Below are 22,023 nucleotides of genomic sequence, written 5' to 3'. Positions count from 1 at the left end.
TCGTCGGAGTTTTTAAAACGCTGAAAACTGCTGGACTGAGCTCAAAAAGCTTCACAACTCACCCACCATCTGCTCAAAGGACGCATTGTTAGTTTGGACGAGCACATGAGACCCAAAAGAGAGATAATCTTCGGAGGAGATGCTAAATTAAACCCATCTGTCATTCCGAAAACGTGCCACAAAACTTTTCTGTATTGACAGCGATTCAAGCAGAGCTGCAACAATTGATGAGTTGATTATTATGGGAGAAGAACTGTAATTAGAACTTATTTAGATTTAGTTGAAATCCCCTTTTTAAGGTCAAACATTTGATCATTCCAGGTCCATTGGGAGTTTTTTTTCTGCTTTTCTCTTATTTATAGTAAATTTCTATTTGGGAGGTTTAGTGTGGTTTGGAAAGCCGCTCGGACAAAACATCCAACCGCGATATTGGAATGGGAAGTATTTTCTGTTGTACTCATTGTTAAACACTGCAGCAATTTAAATCCAGGCCATGACAAAGAAAGGACATGGCTTGAGACCACGTAGGGCCTCAGCGGGGCCCTCCACGTGAGCAGATTGATCAGAGAGATATTAGATTCGAATAGGTGTGATGCAAGATGCGAAACCAGAGGGAAGTCCGGACAACTACAAACATAATTTAGCGCAAGCAGAAATATGTCTAAATCATTTTGTGACCCCTTTGAACTTATCTTCGGACCCCTCAGGCAACCCCGAACCACATGTTGCGAACCACCGAGTCAGGCCCTTCCGGTTTGAATAGGAGAATCTGACCCGGGGAATTACTGCATGATGTCACTCCAGCACAGCTGCCCAGTAGTATTACGGGTGTATTCTCGCCTCCAGGCAACACATAGTTTCTCTATTGTATTTCTGTCAGTTGCTACATGAGCGAGTTACAAAGTACACCACAAAGCTCTAAAAAGACACCGTAGGGGAGATTCAGCTGGCGACTTTGCAGTTGTTTGAGAAGTATCCAACAGGGACGAAATGCATTGTTGAAAATCCTTTTTAAAATCTGTATGTTTTTGTCTGCATTTGTTAACTTCGAGAAAGAAAAAAAGGTTGTTTGTAGTAATGACAACAGTCCCATGATCCCTTAACATCAGCTTCTGGTGGGGCCAGCACATTGACAAATCTGATTTTTTAACCCCCATAACTCTTGTTCAATTGAGCTACTGTTCTTCTTTTTGCCAAAATATGGTGACCTGCTGGGGGAAAGCAAGGTGGAGCCCAGAAGAGATGAACTCCCAGCGCCATGTGGCGTGATTTCCACTGAGATGAAAGCAAACATCTCCAACAATGGCTGCAAATACACTTCAGTTCACTTTACTTTATCTGAATGAACCACTTCTGAAAAACAAATATTAAGTTTGGTGTGGAAAACACAGGGCATCCCGCGGGCTAAGAACACCCTTAATATGGCTTTGACAGCTAGGAAGAACAAAATATGCAGCTATTGTGGGTTTTCCTTGACGGCAGTTTCTTTGATCTCGATGTTGAAATGCAGTAATTTTAAATGCACAGGAAGCTACACCCACACATTATTAGATAGCTTGATGTTCACGATAGAGTCTCTGGGGGTTAAAGCCCCTGCAAATTTAATTCAAACGGAGGCTTTTTGTTGCATAGATCTTAATGCATGGAATCGCTAATGGTTCTTCATGGTTCGTTTTGTTTATTGTGTTGTGAATGCGCCTCTGAAATGTCCCTCTCAAACATCATAGAACTTCATTCTTCTCGTTTGGATGCAAATACACAAAATTGTCTTTTCAATTGGCGGTGTCTCACACGGTGATGGTCAGCACATGCAATCATTTCTCCTCTTGAACGTCCATAAAATGCTACGACGCCCACCGGCAGCTTAGGCTTGTGTTTTTTACTGAGAAGTTAGTGTCAAGTCGAATACAGTTAAATTCCAACTCATCTCAGTGGATGTTTTTCATGTTACAGGCTCTCTAAGCAACTTGCGGCCGATCGTGCACAAGATGCGTGCTACTAGATAAGACAGAAAGAGAGAAGCAGTGAGTGAAAGAGGAAATAATGCTCTGACTGTATCGCTGCGGAGTTTGTTGACATGGAGCAGTACAGTGCTTAATGAATAATGTATGCTTACTAAAGCACACCATTTCCTATTCATTCTTTCAAAAATGCTACACAGGGAGCTGTGTGTGTGTGATCGTCATTTCAGCCCTTCAATATTTTCCTTGTCTTTTTCGGTAACATGACGCAGCTTGAAGGCATTGGAGTACCTCCGATAAGCACACAAGCACAATAGGCTTATTCAAAGCGACTGCTCGTTTTATTTGCTGGTTGTGTCAAATAAATTCCGAGCAACAGTTTTAATACACCTCACATAGAGAGTAGTTTTCTTTCTCCATCCTTATTCATTCAAAGTGTTATCCCTTCCGAGGTTCCTCGTCATCGTCGGCATTCCCGGGGCTTGTATTAATTAAAAGTGTGCTGATTGCATCGCAAAGACCCGCAGTGGCAAAGACGCTCATTAATTCAATGTTTGAGTTGTCTCTTTTTGTGTCGAGCTGAGAAGCATGTGGCGCGGCGAGCAATTTTTAGACTCACTGAATCTCTCATAGCCCCTTTTTTAACTTCAGCCTCTTTTTTGGGGGGGGGCTGTAAAGTGAAAGTGAAAGTGTCTAAATGAGTGCAGTTTAGATGCGGCGGCCAGTCGGGGGTTAGCGGACACGCCCTGCATGCTGATGGGCATGTAAGGCCCATTGACTAGTAGCACCGTTAGTGGTTCAAGATGAAAACAACAACACAGAAACGCCAAGCGACAGAAGGACTTGACTGTCAACTTTACATAGTAGGATTTAGCTTCCTCGGGTTTCTGACCGGCAGCTGATTGAAAATAATTAATATGATGGAGCCCAAAAGGATCTGAGCCGAGTCTGGCAGCGACACGAGAGACCCGTCAGCCATTCATTTTGTAGGAGGACATTCACGTCCGCTGTCGTGACGCTGATTAATTGTTTTTTTTATAACACGGATCAAAGATGCTCCAGACGTTGACGCTCAAATAAAGTCGTCGCATCTCATAAGTGGAAAGAACGTGGGATTTTGATTAACGGGATTACGTTCTCCAAACAAATTACACGGATGCTTCTGCGTTCCTTCAGAAAATAAATCACCCATAGTTCGTATTAATCATTCTGAGTAGATAATAAGCCCGGTTCTCTTGGAGAGATTTGAATGACTCATCCAATGTAAGAAAAAACACACGCCACACAACTCTGTCGCACCGACCGTATAGAAAAAGAAAAGTTGACTTCACATTTGTACTTATTTATTTGGGTTCCCTGGCGATTCACTAAACTATGCTATGCTGTATGTTGCTAATTGTTGCTACATTTGCTCATGCAATATGTTTGTCCCACTGGGAACACGCACGTTGTGGACACTCACCCAAACACTGCCAAAGCCTTTTTCTGTGCACAGCCAGAGACGGTGCCAGATCCACTTACGATGATGGGATATGTGTTTTTACCGCTTATGTCGGCTTTGGTGGCAGAATCAAACCAGCAGGAGCTTTAGGGTGTTTTTAGGGAAGTGAGGAATCGTAAATGGATGATATGCCTATGGTTGATAGGTGTGGTGAACAAGGCATGGTTTTGGGGGAAATCGGTTAAAAAGGAGGGCTGTACAAATTAAGATTTAATTAATGGATCGGTTGCTTGGTTTATAAAAGAACAAGTCCTCAACAATGGCGGTTTCCCCGCAGTTTAGGAGTTGTCTTCTATATCAAACACATGTCTGTCAATTTTGCTCGGAAATGAGTGACAGATGGACGTAATAATATAATACAGGTATTATTGCGAGTAATTGCCGAATCAACTAATCCCATTAAACCGAGCTGTGATTCTGGTTTTGCTCCACAGCTGGCTATAAGCTCTCATATTTAACGTGTTGGAGATACATTGTGCTATAGCTACCCACGGGGATGATGCTAATTGAGCAACGTGCGCCCTCCTCTCTCCCCCTCCCCCAACACCCCTCCCACCCCGGGCCTCCGTCTCACGGCACCTTGCGAGACAGCGGTGTGTTGGCTGACACGGAGCAGGGATCACAGGCGGCCATCGACAGGCCCAGAGTGTTTTCTCTGCCGCTCCCGGAGGGCCGAGACGCGGAGGCAAATGAGGTTGGAGATCAACGTAATCAGTAAAAAGCGACGTGTCCCGAGGCTGAACGTCACACAGTGCTTCTCTTTGTAGCCCCCCCCCACCCGCCCCCTCCGCTAGTCAGTGGGTGGCTCTTCACACAAACGTCTATTTCACTGCCGGTGAACTGCGAATTGCTTGAAACCCTCCCTGCTTCACTCTCTCCATATCTGGAGCTCAAACAGAAGACAAATATACTTTATGGGACATGTATTTTTGTAAACTGTGAGTCTGCGTCCCCCTGTGGGCTTCCTCCATGTGCGCCGTCTTTGCACAATGACTAATTTGTTATCCTACCAGCAATTACACGGGTACTTTAGAAACAGCCACACTGGATGTCCTCATTTGTTTATCGATGTTTTTTTTTAATTTGTAAAACACACCACGTCTTGTTCTTGCCTTTTATGTGGTGTAAAAACAAAGTAAATTATTATTATTATTATTATTATTTATTTACCATTACCTGGTTATACTGGTAGTGGATTAAGGACATTGCTGCACAGAATGAGGTTTGCTCATTCCATGGTGGGGATTGTACATATGGGCTCTATCTGTAATTATTTCAGCATTTCCTTCTTACTGCGGCCTGTACGTACTTCAGCCTTTCATCAGAACCGGTGGGCAGCGCCGTGCGACACAAGAGAGACGCTGTGTTTGCTGCAGAGAGGGACTCGACGTGGAGACCGGTAAGGATTTGATCATCGGATCTGTCCTCCCTAGAGAGGGGAGAAAAAAAAGCCCCGCTCTCTGAGGACACTCCCTCATTTGCAGTCTTTTATGACCTCCTCGGACCGAGCGTGCGCTGGACGTGGAGGCAGCCGGCTGTGTTGGAAGCCCCGGCGTGCTTTGGTTTAGTCCCCCAAACAGGGAGCTGTTTTTATATTTGATTTCAGAGAAATGTTCATTGGGTCACGCAGTGTTCGTGAACCCGAATCCGACACGTGGACCTTCCCCCCCGAGCCGCTGGTGATGTCCGTCCGGCTCGGCTGAACTACGACTGGAAACAAGTCCAAAGGCTCTGCTCTGCCGCCGCTCCGTTGGCTCATTAGTGCCGACCAGTTTGACTCGCGCTTTTGTCCTCAAAGGAGACAGAACTGCAGCAAGCTCTGCGCGAGTGTTTGCATTGGTCCGCCAGCACTTGCTGTCATTTCCCACAAGCTCCTCCTCAAGAACATGAGAAGGTGAAGCAGAGGGGTTGTTTTTACTGTGTCCCACACCCATGTTGTTACTATCAGGTCGGCGTGGAGTCTGATAGAAAACCAACATGCTCCAGGGCACAGATTGCACCCTGCATTCCTCTGACTGTAATTGTTTAGTTTTTTTAAATATGCAAAAGGTGGGGGGGGGGGGGGGGGTGTTGGGTTTGAGCTGTGTGGTGGAGGGGAAATGGAGGGAGAGGGGGGGAGAACAGTGGGGGTGGGTGTGATTTTCTTTTTTTTTTTTTACGACAAGCACAACTGGGGAAGATGAAACACGGGGAGCTGTGGCTGCTGGAGCCGAATGACCCCCCCCCCCCCCCCCCCCCCCCCCCTCCTCCACGATGAAGAGGAATTTTCAACACATCTTTCACTTGCATGCGTTCAATTAGGTTTTCTTCAGATCCTGGCGGGGTGATGGAGGCGGGGTGATGGTGGCGGGGGCCGCTCCTGGGATCTGCTCTCTTAACGCGCACAGTGGCTGCCAGACATGAGATGAGCGTGCTCGTCCGTCTCTAGAAACGATCTGTTTGGGTGTCGTTCTTGGGAGGAGTGATGAAGTGGTGTATAAGTCGTAATACAACATTTTGCATTGCATAAATAATGTCTTCATTCTCTATTTTGTATTGTTGCATATTAACTCTGGGGTCTCTGTCACTAGTTTAGGCCTTAACTAGGTCATAAAGTTCGGCTCTGATTATCTTTTTTGGGGGATTTTTGAATCTTTTATCGTCGATGTTGTTTGGAAACAATATAATTAGTAGTCAAGAACGAGTTCAAAAATAAATACCGCAGACGTTTTATTGTCAGCTCACAATACGTTATTGATACAGCAGCAGATTTAGCCAATGTGCTGCCACGTAATACTTGAAATATTTTACTTCATGCTTGTCAAGCTCCCTCAAGTGAAAGCAGACTGAAGGCTAAAATGCGTCAAACTTTGATGGAATCAAAGTGGATTGCGATGACACCCGTCCTGTAATCACAGTCACTCGTCTTGTGGAGATGTGAATAAGAGTGGAAACGAAGCAGATCACAACACAAAAAACGGTGCAGCTTTAATGATGAATCCACATCATTTTTCTTTGTTCTTTCAGCTCTTTTTTTCATCTTCCTACCTCACAGACCTGGAAGCCTCCAAAAGGGATCCAGTGCATGTGTGTGTTCCTGGTTAAAACGTTCATTGTGTGGGCCCTCCCCACAAAACTATGTTCAAAGGATTCTGTCTGGCACAGACGTCTACAGCTGCTGATAAAATAAAAAAACAAATCTTTGTGGTTTAAGTAAAAAGACGGCTGGTGTTAATAAATCTGAGAATTCATGTTCTTTCTTATTTTCCAGTGCAGGACCCTTTGGTATTGCAATGATGACTAGAGAAATGCATCTTTAAAAGCCTATTTCAGGGCTGTAGGATCTTGTCATTGTGTATCATTAAAATCATTAAAATCTACTTTGCTTCAGGTGTGTGTGTGTGTGTGTGTGTGTGTGTGTATATATAGCGTGGTGATTTTGGAGCAGTGGCTGGGATGATTAGCTGGAGAACACTCTGCACACTGCTTCTGACCTTTGGATGAGCACCAGATTTCAAATGATTTTCTGCCACCGCTCTCCGGTGTCTGATGGCCTGAGAAGATGAGCTTCTCCTCTTTTCGAAAGCAATGAAATGCAAAACTCGTATATTTCTAGTCTGCGTCCGCAGGCTGAGATAAGCCCTTTCTTGCAGATTTGCAAAACTTTAGAACGCCCTGCTAGTGCTAAACTCTTGATTTTAGAGGTTAAACCAGTTTTGATGAATATGGCATCAAATCTAGCGTACAAGTGCAGGCCACAGATTAACAACCATGATTGCTCTGATTACAAGCAGCGTTCCAACTCGATAAGGGCGTGATCGGGTGGTTGATTTTGAAAGGACAGCAAACGGCGGCGCCTGCAGCTCTGCACTTTGCAATAGTTTATGCCTCGTCACCAACATGCATCTAATTAAGTTCATTACAGCCGGCCGCATTAACCATCGTAATTGGTCTTACATTTTTTCCTCAATTGATTCCCTCTAACGTGTCTGGGATTGAATTACTCTACTGTGAGGTGTCTAGAGTCTTTTTTTTTTTTTTTTTTTACAAGAAGAATAACATGCTTGCGTAATCGCTCAACCATCGGCATCACTCATCACTGAAGGTTACTGGATGATATTTCCATTTTTCCATTTTTAACATTTTGTTGGTGACATTTCAATGAGCAGGTTTCCGTCTTTTAAAAAAGGGTTTTGCCATAAGTGGTTGTCAGAGAAGCGCCGGAGTGAATTCTAGCAGCCTGCCTCTGAACCACTCTGGTGACATTTGTTTTTGCGGGAAAAGGACCGGTCACGCCGGCTGATGCGTATCCCCTCTTTCTCTCTCTCTCTATTCTCTCGCCCCTCCTCTCCAGCCCCTCAGCTTTCAGATGTTCTTGTCTCCACTTCTTGTTTACAGTGACTCCCACTGATCCCCTCTCTCTCTACTTTGTGTCTTTTCTTTGAGTTTCTTCCTGTGAAATATCAAACGCGTTCTAATGTGAATAAAGGAATGCTGAGAAAACCCAAGATATTAGAATGTCTTTCTCTTTGACGTCATGCGGCCATTGCTAATGCCTGAGAGGATATTACTCACTTCTACTTAGGATTTAAGTTCACCAGCCACAAGAAAGGAGCATTGGTACAGTTTAATACAGAATAAGGCAATGCTGCGGTTTTCTTTATAAATCCCTGTATGAGATGGCAGGAGTCAATCATGCTATTGCCATTTAGTATATTTGTGAGCTTTGGCTCCAAGTGGCAGTGCGATAAATCCTGATTTTATGAATGACACTGATACGAAAATCTTTTCAGCTTCATATGGTATGATTTGAGGATCAAGGACTCAAAAACGCGCTAATAAATGATGCATTAAAAGCAACACGGCGCTCAAATAATCTGTAACTGATAAGACGGCGTCACAAGATGTTAAGATGTCTAGACAGACATTTGGTTCTCATTTGTTTATCATAGTAAAGTGCTGCTCGTGATTCTGCAAACGAGATATCGCCTGTTAATGTTGAGTCTGTTAATGTTTTTACAAGCCCATGTTCGTATGGAACATATTCGCAGCTAAATTGCCATTTAAACCTCGTTTTCGAAACATCCAACTTCACCAAAGGGCTAATTTGAGTTGTTGCTCGTAATCTGACAAATCCGTTCGTGATTCTTGGGAATTCTGGGGGATCTTGGACCTCTTCTGTGGGCTGCTAGGCCCTGCCGCTTGTCTGATCACTCGTGACCCCATTTAGAAATGAGTCCTCCTTTTGTCACTGCGCGGTACCGTCTGTTCTGGGGGAACAAAAAGGCTCATTGTCTTTCACGGCCGCGCCGCTGGGATAAAAGTAATCTGTAGCCGTGGAGCTGCTCCAGGGCTGCCGTAATCCAGATTCGGTATTAATGACAGTCTAATCCGCACATTTTTTGACCCTCCGGAGAGGCTGATCTCTGTTGGTAGGCGCTTGTGTAACGTAACCGATTTATAAGACCGAACGGGGCCTGCTCGCTGTTCATGTCACGAGGGATGAAATATCCGGTTCAGATTTTGTCTGCTGTGTACGCCGAGATGCTGCACTTGTCTGATACCAGGACAAACAATGCAGCTTTGTGATGTTGCCGGATTTGTCGAATATATCCACTGATTCTTTTTGAATTCAACCAGCTTCCCTGACTCAAAATGTTTTTGTGTTTTTTTGTGTTTTCTTTTTTGTTGCATATTTGTTTTCCTTCTGAGATATCAACCCGACTAAGGGACGCAGCAATTGCACGCCTGTGTTCGGCGCGCCATAGGACCACGGGGGTGCGTGTCTGCTCGCCCGTGCACGACATGCAGCGCAATGACATGGATGACAGAATGGTGTGAAACCTCCACGGCGCCCACTCAGAAGGGGCTGATTTGCTCTTTGTCCAACACAAAAGTGGTGCAGTGGATGTGTGTGTGAAATCCATCACACAGCTGGTAGCTTGGCACAATGATTTGGTAACACCCCCCCCCCCTCCCACCCCGAGCTGGACTACAGGAAACACAGAGACGGAGTTCTAACCAAGTCAACTGTCAAAGCGCTTTGACGGTTGACTTTATTAAGATTAAGATCTTCTACACTTAACCACACAAAACGGGAAATTACCCATTTTGTCTTTATTAGTAAGAGGAATACTTCCCCCTCAAAAAGACAATTTCTATATCTACTGCTCACTTTCTGCAAATTCGCCAAAATCCAAATAATTAAAATAATTAAAAGACAAACATTGGGGGTTTTGCGCTTGTTAAACGTTGCCTCCGTTTACCTCCTCATCGATTTACTCCCCTTTTTGATTCTCAGCTCCCGGTGGAGGTATGCAAGAAAGATGGTGTTTTCCTCAAGAATTGAGTACAACACCGTTCTACCAGTTCACTGATTGCTTGGTGATGCTAACTGTGCCAGACAGCCCCCATATCTTGTGGGAGCTTAGGTCCTATTTTTAAAAGATTAAGCGTTACAGAATATCCCTGGAACGGAGCACAGTGATATTTACCGTAACTCCTGTGTGATTTACTGACGAGGGGTAAGAAGGGAACTGTGGTTTTCGGATCGATGGAGGCTAACAACTAAATTACTAAGACTAAGTTTATATCATCATGATGAAGTGCGATGTGGTGAAATGTCATTAAATGACACTGTGGTTAACCCAGAATACAGTATTTTACATTTCTGGGCATGTTTATTATTAACACAGTATTTCATTTCCCTCACCGAAGAAACATTCTCACATGACGATTGAGGTTTTTTGCAGCTCTCGCAATAATCTGTTTGCCGGATCCTGCGGAGACAGAGGCACCCATTTAACGACAATATCCATTTAGCCAGACATATAAATCAATGGCCTGGTAAAGTAAATCTCACTTGTCGATGTGTTCTGGAATGTATCAGTTTCACAGGCAGAATTTATCACCTCAGTATCACAGCAAAACCTTTTAAAAATGTAACATTATTGTGAATCAGCAGTCTCTGGTTGTTTGCGAATAAAAATGAATGGCGTCAAAGCTTGAGTGGGACTTGTCATCCATCAGGCTGTCGGCTGACTGGCGCGGCGACCGTATAGATGATGTGCTGAATCTCCAATTTCCTGTTACCTGTAATTGACGGAGCTGGGCTGCTACTGCGGCTCACCAAATGGTGATTTACGGCTGTAGATGCCAGGAAATAGATGCATGAAACGCACCAGGGTATTGATGTGATATGAGCCCCTCTCAACTCAATTCTCTCAGGCCTGTTATTAAAACGCACTCCATGTCTGCGGCACGAGATGTAATCCGATTGTTACGGTTAATTTTTTTAGAAATACTGACGTTTTGGCGAAATGATCAGCCCGGCATGTATGTTCCCTTTGACCCTTTCGGGCCCTCAGCGTGTTTCATGTGTCAGCAGAGCATTTTCGCAGTATTTACATGAGTACTTCCTGGAAGGAGGCTCCGGTGGGGAGCACAAGTTCCCCTCCGTCTGATGACATTACTGCATTTACCCGAGCGCAAGGCCCATGCTGTAGATCAGCCGAAGTGATGCCTTTTGAAGAAAGAGATATAAAGAGGTTTGAGAGCCTTATTCCAGCCGTTTTTTGCTTGCTGCTCCTGAGTGCAGTGGATGTTGCCCTGTAAATTATTCGCATCCTGTTGATTTAAGTTTATGGGGCGTTCTTCCTATGAGCTCCGGCTTCCTGTCACAGGCGTACTATCTGGAGGAAATCATGGGGACAACCAGCTGTAGGAGGGAGGTCACAGTTTACTCGTGATACGTCAACTTTAAGAAATTTTTTTTTGCAACACGTAGATCTACATTGCAACAGATTTAATTTGATTTAATCCATCTAAAGTTTTGCTTAGGTGCAATGGCTTCTGATTTCTTTAGCAACTAAGCCATTGGTCACATGGGATCTGGTACTTTTCCATATTTATTACAGAATGAGTCATTTTAGCCAACTAATAGTTGGCTCATGAGTGTGAGAAACACCCAAAATAAATTTTCTAGGTCACGGCTCACAAATGTCCACTTTTAGAGTTCTATTTCCTTCTCTAATCTGGATTAATATGCTACACAATTTAGCCGACGTTGAGCATATGGTGACATCTGTGCATTAGTGGAACCGGAGTTTTCACACTCGACAGGAAGAATAACCCTCTTAAACTCTTTCCCTCTCGACAGTGTTTTTATATGGAGGGTTAAGTTGGTCCCTTTTGCTTTTTCTAGTTCTCACAGCACAGCTAATTTTATAGCCATCATGTTTGGCTGTAAACCCCGTTTCGAAACACAGGATATGATCCAAACTGTGTCTCTTCCTGCTCAGGGAGAGCATGCCTTCTCAGTCAGATTCATACAATCACAAAGACGAGAAACAGTTCCTCTGAGCGGTGGCCAAAGATGTTAGATTTACGGAGAGGGGCCCATTGGGGTTTGGATGGCAACAACAGAAGAGTATCTTCACTAACCAAACAACTTTTAGGTACACACGTATCGTCTTAATAGTGAGCGTGACCTTTCAGTCGTATGATCTCAAATGGAGAAATAAACAAATTCCGGAAAAAAAAGGGGGGACCTTGTTTCATATTGCTTCACAGCTGGTTTTGTGTCTGATTTCTCGCTCTTACTTTTGGCAGATCTGTGTCGGAGAAGCGGAGGCGTTCGTGGCTCTATCGCCAATGTGCGAAACATCTCTGTTCCCAGACAAGGTTTTTGCAGACAGACAAGACAAGTAGCCTTGGGCTGTAGCCAGATATACAGACACAGAGGTTGATAAATCCACAAGGCGTCCACCCCCCCCTCCTCCTCTTTGTGTGGGTGCACATGTATCTTACGTGCCCATTAATGTCAGTCTATGTGTGTCTTTGTGTGTGCGTGTGTATTACAGAAGGGGCTTTAGATGGATCTGCCCCCTCTCTGTTGTGTAATACCACCATTTTTCTGTAATGAATATTCACATGGTTGGGTTCATGGAGTTTAAGTGTTGCAGGGGATCTTTGAGTTGGGGACTTGTTTAATTCTAACCCCATTCTGTCTGAGCTGCTCCAAGGTGCCCGGGAGGAGAGACTTTGGTAGAGGATGTGGAAGACGGGATGAGAGACACCACCAATGAGGGGATGGTATCGGATTGTGGGCCGGAAGGCTGACTAATGTCTGTTTTTACAAAATACACTAGAATATTTGTTTATGGTCTCCTCTGTCATGTCTGGATTTAGGGATTTAGAACATAAACTGTTTTAAATTAACATTAACAAAAATGCTGCGTAGGAGAATGGAATAAAATGGAAACCTGGTGGACTTTCACAGGTGATATCTTTTGTTTAGCAATGATCTAGTGTGCTGTGATTGGTTAATTTCGCTCTAGTGTGCTGTGATTGGTTAATTTCGCCCTAGTGTGCTGTGATTGGCTCATTTCGCTCTAGTGTGCTGTAATTGGTTAATTTCGCTCTAGTGTGCTGTGATTGGCCCATTTTGCTCTAGTGTACTGTGATTGGCTGATTTTGCTCTAGTGTGCTGTGATTGGCTGATTTCGCTCTAGTGTGCTGTGATTGGCTGATTTCGCTCTAGTGTGCTGTGATTGGCTGATTTCGCTCTAGGGGGGTGTGATTGGCTCATTTCACATGGTAGAAGTTTGCCTTCTAAGGTTTTATCTGAACCCAAAACATAATCTTTTCCTAAACCTAAACATGTAGGTTTGTTGCCTGAATTTGAGTAGCGCACATTTCCTCTAACCAGTAAACAATGGATAAATAGTGAGCGGCTAAATGAGTATGATTTAACAGTTTAGTGCTTCATCCGCACATTATCGGCACACCGCCAGATGAATGGCAACTTTGTCTGACTTTTCAGTGTGCGGCATTGAAGTACAGTGGAATTAGTGTAGTCAGCTGCTAAATGGATTTTACGATTTTATGCCAATGTCAGCATGCCGACATGCTCATTATGACAATGCTATCATATTTATTTCTAGCAGGTTGGATGTTTGCCATGTTCACCAACCTAGTTTAGCATGTTTAACATGCAAAAATCATTAAAAAAATATCACTAATGGTTGTTAGTTTTGCTAGTATTTAGTACAGTTATATTTACCTTTTTGTGTTATTATATTAAGCATACGCAGCAATGTTTTATATTCTTGACAGAGGCGCAATCCATCACTTTATTGCTTATTGATCCAAGAGAGCCACAGGTTAGTATCAAATCAGGGATTTCATTTCACTGCCCACCGAATGAATGACCCTATTCATATAGGTTGTCCAGTCCACAGTGGATCAATATATAATCCAGTCCTGCCCCTTGAGCAAATTTCCAGAAATGTGATTATAACAGTGTTTGCCAAGTGCATGAGAGTTGCTATATGATATTATCACATTCACGTCCTGCTTGCTTTGGCAAAGGGCCACTCTGTGTTGCTCAGCAAACCTGGATGCCAAGATAGGAGAGGGAGTCTCTGCTAACAACGTTCTGCTGCTTGTTTCTGTCCGTCCCCTCCCTGTGGAGCATTCAGTGGACAGGTCACAGAGGCCACTGCTCTACTCACATCAGATCATAGAGGCACATCTATGCAGCACCTATTATTATTATTATTATTATTGTTTTCTTCTGCTGCAGTTTTTGGCTTGGGGCTGATTTTGCACCTTTCAGGTTTTCCTGTAAACACCATAAATCACAACGAGCTTCAACACTGCGGTCACTCTTATATCTCACTGGTACTGACATGGTAAAGCAAGTGCTGGGCTGCTGCTGCTGCTGCTGCTGCTCAATTATAATTAAAGCCTTATCGTACAAAATTTAACACCACCGTTTTTACTGCATAGCATAGCTTATTTTTGTCCATTGTGCAGCATTTATAAAACTGTCATGCTTTCACATTTTATACTGCCGCTACAGAGCGGTATTTAAGTGCAGCTTCTCAGCACAGATGGCGTTGTACATATATTTAAATAATTGTTCAAATTGTTCAAGTAAAAAGCAGAAAAATGTGTCGGACAATAAAGGGACGGGGAAGGGATTATAATTGGGGGGGCCATGGGGGCCATGGGATTTTGGAAGTGACACACAATGGCAGGTCAGAGAGGACTTCTGTAAGCACAGTCTTGTGCTGTACTGATGCTGGAGCCTGATAGGAACTCAGATGGCTCCTCAGTGAGTGAAGTCTCTCTCTCTCTCTCTCTCTCTCTCTCTCTGGCTGTGTGTTTGGCAGCAGTTGCCCTCAAAGCTTATCTTTATAAATGGATTTGTGTCGGTGCACTCGGAGATCTCTGTTGGACGTTCTAATCTGATGGACCACAGCCCCAGGAGGAGCTGTGTGGTTGACTCTGTGTGCGTGTGTATATGCATATTGGTGTCCATCTGTCTATGAACTCTATGCTGCCGTCAATATTAAACACGCAGAACACATGTTGGAAACTCCATTACACCCTCCGATGAAGCACAGACAAGCGATAAACAGAAAAAATGCAGAGCTCCTACACTCTCACACAGACAACCGAACAGACCGGTGAGTTATGCAGTATACCTGAGCACATTTGGATGACTTTGGTCATTTCACAAGCCAAATTAGACATGAATCTTCTTGAAATGAACACTGTTGTGTTATTGTAGCTCTGAAAACATAATGAAAGGTGTTTGTTCATGAGAAACTATGTAAGAAAAAGGTGTTGTTGGAATGAGTCAGTCTACCTTTATTGCACCACCTGCTGACGCACGGTTAGTCGGCGAGAGCATATTGAACCGTGTTACATTCTTCCGACCCTCTGCTATCTCTTCGTACATTTTCTACAGTAGCCGCTGAGAAACAGCCTAACTTTATACACCGACTCAAATCCTGCAGTCAGCAGCTTTTATGTATTGCCGTGTTTTTCCTGGGGCCCGATGCATTACAGAGAGGTTCTTCTATTATTCAGCAGTTTGTCTGATCTGATTCCACACAGTCAGACCTTGTGTTATTTATGCATGAATTTTGAGATGATATGTGATTCAAAACACTCCCTCGCACCACTTTGCAGGACCTGGAAGGTGTAAATTGAAAACCAAATTGCACGTGAGATTTCCAGATATGATTATGATGTTTTTTTTCTCTATTACGCTATTCAGAGTTCTGAGAACAGACTCTTTTTTTACTTGTGCCGTTATTTGGCTATCCTCGAGCATTAAAACTCATTTTCCAGTATGTCATGGAGCAAATGTTGACTGCCTGTTTTCATCGAGGTCCTGAAGGGAAAAGGGGGTGTACATGGACGGACGGCTTTAGGAGATGTTTCCATTCATTTTGTCGTTACATCCCAGAAAAAAAGGGAAACTGGGACAGAACCCCCTCCTCCTCCACACCTCCCTTTTGCTCGGCTAGACGAGAAGGTCACCATGGAAACCACTCAGCATGCTCCTTGCCTCTGGCAGGTGAAAACATTGTACTTTCAAAATGTCAAAGTTGCAAGAGCGGAGAAAAGAAAACGTGAGCATTTTGAAAGTTTTATTTCTGGTGGTTTTGGGAAATGGTTTCATATTTCCAAGAATGTAATCAACCCCTTCTAAGTAAAAAAGCTCTACTGATTCCCTATTGAAACTGCTGCCTGATTATTATTTTTTACCCACTGTAAATAAATTGTGCTCTTAGCCTCCTGTCAGTAAAAGCAGGCATTATATATGAGACGGCACCAAGCTTCCATCTCTACAAAAGTTAATACACAATATGTACTAGTATTGTAAAAAAGAAAAGGGAAAAAAAATGAAATGGTAATAAAAACTAAAAAAGATCCACTGACGTGTAATCTAACTCTCTCTGAGATTAAAATAAATACGTTTGAAATGACACAGAAAGAGGCTTTACGTAAAGCTCCAAATGCACATGCACATATTTGCCATCCGTAGATTTAGATATCAGGGAGACCTTTTTGTTGTCGAATGAGTTTGGCCTGGATAAAATGTGATGTGGACGAGGAGATGCTGTCTGCTGCATTTGGAAGACTTAATTCGCTCTGTAAAATGTTACCCCTCAAAAAATCGACTAATTTGAGTCTCATGACTAATTTAAAGTAATTTCTTCACCGTGGTTATATTTCTTTGACCATCTGCATATCACCCTTGGGCGCCTTCTTCAACTTTTTGCCATCCTCAATATTCCTCGGCCGAGACGGATGTAATTTTCATACTTTCTTGTGCATTTCCATCAAAGCCTAATGGCATCAGTAGGTTTGACGTTTAACTCGTGTGCGGTGTGTTTGAAAACCCTCAGGGGCATCTTTACTACTTCACATACTCATCCTTTGAGGAAGCCACCCTCTTAACTGCTCTCTCGTTACTCTTGCTTCATACCGTTTCTCCCTACAAGAGAGGAACTGCATCTCCCCACTCCTCCCCCCCCCCCTCCCCAGCCAGCTCCTCCTCAGCCGAGCTGTGTTTTTAATTATCTAACATGCTCCCTTTCCCTCTTGCTCTCTCTAAAGGTGGTGGTCAGCATCTCCTGGAGGTGAAGCGCTGTGACCCGTAACTCACCGCCGCCTGGAGCCACACGGATCGTCTGGACTTCACTCCCCCACCTCCAGCTTCTGTCCAACCGCCCTCTGAAGACGTCGACAATGTGACAGCTGGACCCTTTCAGAAGCATGTGACCTGCCGTTATTATGGATCGGAGAATCAGCATACATTGAATCTACACTCATCCAGGTGATTTAGCACACTGCGGTCTCTCGGTACATAAGGTGGCATCAATGTAATGTGATTTACTGCTGTTATGAGCTGTTTTAACTTCACACTCGAAGTCTTTTTTGCAGGTTACATTTTCACACACAGCTACTTTTGATTTGCACAGGGCTGTTTGTCGCTGGACGTTTTCATCACAAGTTTGTGTCACTTCCTCAATTGGCCTACTCGGGTAGAGCTTGTTGTCTGTGGCAACTGGTAACCAGGACCAAGAAACAGGAAGTTGGACGGTGGTTTGAAACCGTAGCGACACTGCTCAGTTATGTAAAGTATTGAAACTGGCATTAATGTGACCATGCATGCTGCAGCCTTTTGGAATAAGAAACGCTGCGGTTTGTATTCATACACAAACTGGTGTTACCACACATGTTCACTGCCGAATACAGTAGATGGGAAAACATAGCCGGAAGAAAAGGTGGAAGGAAAGAGAAAAGAGAGGAGACTGTGTTGTTGTGTTCAAATGGGTGACAAAGTCATTGTCTGTTCCCATCTGTCTGAACGTATCTTATCCAGGGTTTTTGTCAGGAGTGCGTGGCAGTCTTGTTCCCATTTCCGCTCTGGAGCAGAGCAGTACAGGAAGGCTGGCTGGTTGGCTGGCTGCACAGGAAAGGAAACAGTCTCTATCAAACAGCAGATGGAGGACAGCGTGTGCTTACACTGCAGAAACACACACGTATGCAATATACACACAGGGCACGCATGCGGTCTTATTGCACAGATAAGAAAGTAGCTTTTATTAACAGCGCAAACCAGATCCCTAAATCTTTTTAGAGTAGAATCTTATAGAGTTTGTGGTTTCAGGTGATCTTTAAAATGTTTGTGTGTTTTCTTCCTGGAAGGTTGATTTGCCCTCTCAACTCTCGTCATTATACTTATTCCTTAGACAATGGTACAGGCCCCTGTTGCTATTCAACCTTCAATTTTCATTCACCTCTGGGGAAAAATAACTCAAAGCTGTTGGACTATCGGCAGGTTGTCGTTCCCCAAACTGCAAGTAATCTGATGAGGAGATGCACAAAAAGATACTTCAAATAACCGTTTCATTAAACCCAATCGGCCAGCAAAAATGGTGTGGTACATTTCAGTTTAGTTTTAGTTATAATAAGAGCTGAGATTTTGACCCTTGTGGACTGCGAGCCCTGCGTGCCTGCGTGTCTCGCACAGCTTTTGTCAGCGGCGTGCCATGACTGGATGTTGCACTTCCTCTTACTCAAGAAGGCAGGGAGTTCTCTAAGAGGCCTTTGACATAATCATTGCTCTCAATGTCTGTGTGTGTGTGTGTGTGTGTGTGTGTGTGTGTGTGTGTGTGTGTGTGTGTTCGTTCTCATGTAACAGGGCTGCTTAGGAGGAAGGACAATGCTGCTCACTATGGGACTCAAGGCCACGCTGAGTGACTCATATTCCTATAGAATTCGGGCAAAAGCCAAACAACAGGGTTACACAACCGTAATCAACAAATTGCTGCTCATGATGGGCCCAGTCTGGTCCGTGATCCTACAGAAGAGGATTGTGAAAAATGTGTTGGGGTTAAAGTTTTGGTAACCTAATTACTGTGCTATAACTCCTATGAGGCAGGCTGCAGCGTGCTTTAAATCTGGACTACGCCGTGAAAATACCAGTTGTTTTTCTACTTTACTTTTGTTTGTCTATAAAAGCATTTAAAGGTTCTTATTCCAATTCTGGTAAATGAAGTGTGATGCTGCTGTTTTACCAAAGAACCGGAGCTGTCTGCCATAAAACCTTGCTTCTCCTGCAGGCAGTGTGGAGACGTGTCGAAAAAAAACGTCCTCACATTCCTTTTTTGTTTTTTACAGCGTCACTGGAGGGTTTTATAGTCAGAGCAGACGGGTTTGCTCTTTCCCTGCAGAGCGGGCAGTTCACTCATCCCTTCTGGTCTCTTTTCCTCGCCTCAGAATCAAGGGGCTTTTTGTTCTCTCGGCAGCAGCGCTCATCACCTCTTCCACCGCCGCTGCCCTTCCCGTCGTTTTCTCGGGGAACGGAGGGATATTTTGAGGGATGGAGCTTGTCGGTTCTGCGCGCATCCTGAAAGACTGTCGTTATTTCGGTCTCCTCTCGGTCTGAAAATGGGGCTTGAGACCCCCCCCTCCCCCTTCTCTATCTCCCTGTGCTGGAGATCTGTTTAACCCCAGTATCTTATCACTTAGGAAAAATAAATCTCAGGGCAGCAGAGAAGCTTTGTGGATTGTCTTCATTACAGGCTCTGACGCCGCGTTTCATTCAGATTCATTTGAGTGAAATAGGTTTCTTCATCCCGCAGGATTTCTCTATTTCTACGCTTGAATAAAATGACATTTAAAATCAGCATACATTCTCAGGGGAAGCAGTGTGGTTGGTTGTGATTCTTTCTACATTCTCTGAGTCAGCTGTTGTTATTTAGCATAGAACTCTCAAGTCGGTTTAATCCTTTTTACTCACCATTAAGATGGATTTATGGTCAGTTAAAGGAGGGGATTCCTCCATAATGTGACCACCGGTCATCGCCTTGTTTATTGTTTCCATTGTAAGTGTATAACCAGGAAGGATGTGGTTCCTGAATGGCTTATGTTTCTGAATTGAAGGAACCACATAGTATAATCAAACCCCTACATAGAATGTTATGAAGCATAAGGAGTCCTGATATAAATGTACTTTAAAGTGAAATGACTGCGTGTTTATTGACTGATTGTGATGATAACATGGCGTTCATCACTAGAGAGCGGAGAGAGTGAACCTTTAACCGAGATGATTGCTTTTTAAAATAAAGCTTTTTTAGTTTTTTTCTTGCGTCCTTTCCTTAATCAACTTACATACTCCAAATTTCTAGGTATCTAGGAAACACCCGCCTTGACAAATACAAGAGAAAAATGCAGATTCAACACATACTCATAGACCAACCAAAAGGCCCCTTGTCTCATTGTCAATAAGCTAATAACTCATTAGTTCACCACCGCAAAGCATTGACTTTCCCATACATCACCACACTGACACACAATCCCTCCTTCTTCGTCTCTCGCACTAGTACCTGGTCGCCGTGCCGGTAACCTCAGAGCGCTGGGTGATAATGACAAGTGTCACTACGGCGGCGCCGTCCTTTCCAGTCCAGCTGCCGCGCGGTGCACCGCGGCTACCGGCCGCTCTGGTTCCAGGCCATAATTGCTCTGCGTCTGTATAATTGACAGATGGGAAGAGGGGGAGGGAGCGGGGGGGTTAAATCCAATGGCCGTCAAGGTGGGAGAAAGATGGATGCCTCGGTTTTTCAATGCCGTCAGGTCTGGAGGTGTGAGGGGGTGTGGAGGACATAATGAGACGCTCTGCCTCCCCCCCTGCACACATGATGGACTACTAGTGGAATGATTTCTGGCACGGTGGCCCTCAAACAGGCCACGGCGCATGTGTTTCCCGAGGATCCCCTGCTGAAGCGTTGGTGGATTTGGTGTGTGTGTGTGTGTGTGTGTGTGTGTGTGTGGATTTCACGCCAATTGGCCAGCCAATACCAACTGTTGGTAGATTTGGGAAGGAAACCTATGCTTGTACAGGCGTGTATAGCTCGGCACGCAGACGGAATGACACTGGAACGGGTCGACTAAGCCCGAGCTGATGCGTGGCGTTGGTTTGTGTAGACGGTGGGCTGGAGTGAATATTTACTACCAATCTCGGTTTTACATTCCTCACCAGAACGTGATAGAAGCCTATAAACGCTTTGACCGCGAAAGAATGAGGAAATGTTGCGGTGGGAATGTTTATAAGAGGATTATTAATAATCGCTTCTCATCTGGCGCCATGTTATTTTTAACTAATGGTGTAGCGGCTGAAACTATCCTACAGGGTTAGACACAGTGTGTCCGCGCCACCGTATCCCAGTCAACAGGATTTTTTAGCCTCAACCTGGCAACCAACCACAGCCACTGCAGTGGTTAAAGAATGTTTTCTCCCTGATTTTTTCTGTTCTTTTTTTTGTTTTGTTTGTCACCCGCCAGTCTTTATACACACACGCGTGCACTTTCTCCTACGTTGAGTTCGGGTCTCCGTGACGAGTTTGTTCCCACAGAGGTGGAGGGCCGACACTGCAGAGCGGGCGCCTGCGGGTCTCCAAGGTCATTACCACTGCTACAGCGTTCGGCCGCCCTGGGAAGGAGGCAGGAATTGATTAATGGCAAATGCTAGTACAAGAGCAGGAGGGGAGGAGCCGAGATGCAAGGAAGCAACGCCGCAGAGTTGTTACTGTGAAATGGAGCTATAGATAGCGCTAGTGTGAGATGCTGCAGAGTGCGACACTATGGCGACAAGTATTTCTGATAATAGTAATAGTGTTCTCTATGAATCTAGGTATGATCTTTAGCAGGGGGAATTGAGATGAAAGAAGGATTTTTAAGTGATTAATAGATATTCTAACTCATTCTTAACTTAAATGTTATACAATTACAATACAATTACTTGTTACAAACTGCATGCTGGCTGAAAATTGTATTTTATTATTTAACATATTGAATATGAGCAAAATAAAATGCAATGGTTTGTTTAATGTCTTTAATCTTTAACCTCGGCCACAAACCGCCTGTAATGGAGTTCTAACGCAGTTTTCAATCAATTGACACATTGGCATCATAACATTATATGTATTATTTATATATATATATATATATATATATATATATATATATATATATATATATATATATATATATATAGGACCATAATCACATTATGAAGAACAGTGGGATTAATATTTCAAATTTTTTCAAAGTGTACTTTTTGAAATCTGAGAATAATTTGGCACAATCTTTATTATTATTTGTTTTTTATGTTATTACTGGATGCATTTAGAAAAAGCAGAACTGATCACCTTGTCCAACTAGGTTGCATTGCTTTGGGAGCGGTCGCACATCTGTGTCAGCAGATGGACACCA

The 22,023-nt window shown here is 43.9% G+C and overlaps 1 protein-coding gene across 8 annotated transcripts in view; it reads left to right on the top strand.

The window, feature by feature from the left end:
• Positions 1-22,023, top strand: part of ptprea (protein tyrosine phosphatase receptor type Ea) — a 40,009-nt gene that overhangs the window by 3,301 nt on the left and 14,685 nt on the right. For 6 of the 8 annotated variants that reach the window (XM_078103382.1, XM_078103377.1, XM_078103375.1 and 3 more), the window contains exon 2: positions 16,861-17,080. The gene's annotated coding sequence lies outside the window, so the exon portion shown is untranslated. Of the gene's footprint in view, positions 1-16,659; positions 17,081-22,023 lie in introns of those variants that run through there. The other 2 variants (XM_078103380.1, XM_078103378.1) reach the window with 1 other exon arrangement.

Source organism: Gasterosteus aculeatus, chromosome 5 (assembly GCF_964276395.1).
Source record: "Gasterosteus aculeatus chromosome 5, fGasAcu3.hap1.1, whole genome shotgun sequence".
Classification (NCBI taxonomy): Eukaryota; Metazoa; Chordata; class Actinopteri; order Perciformes; family Gasterosteidae; genus Gasterosteus; species Gasterosteus aculeatus.
Note: the sequence above shows the minus strand (reverse complement) of the source record. Positions and strands in the feature narration are given on the sequence as shown.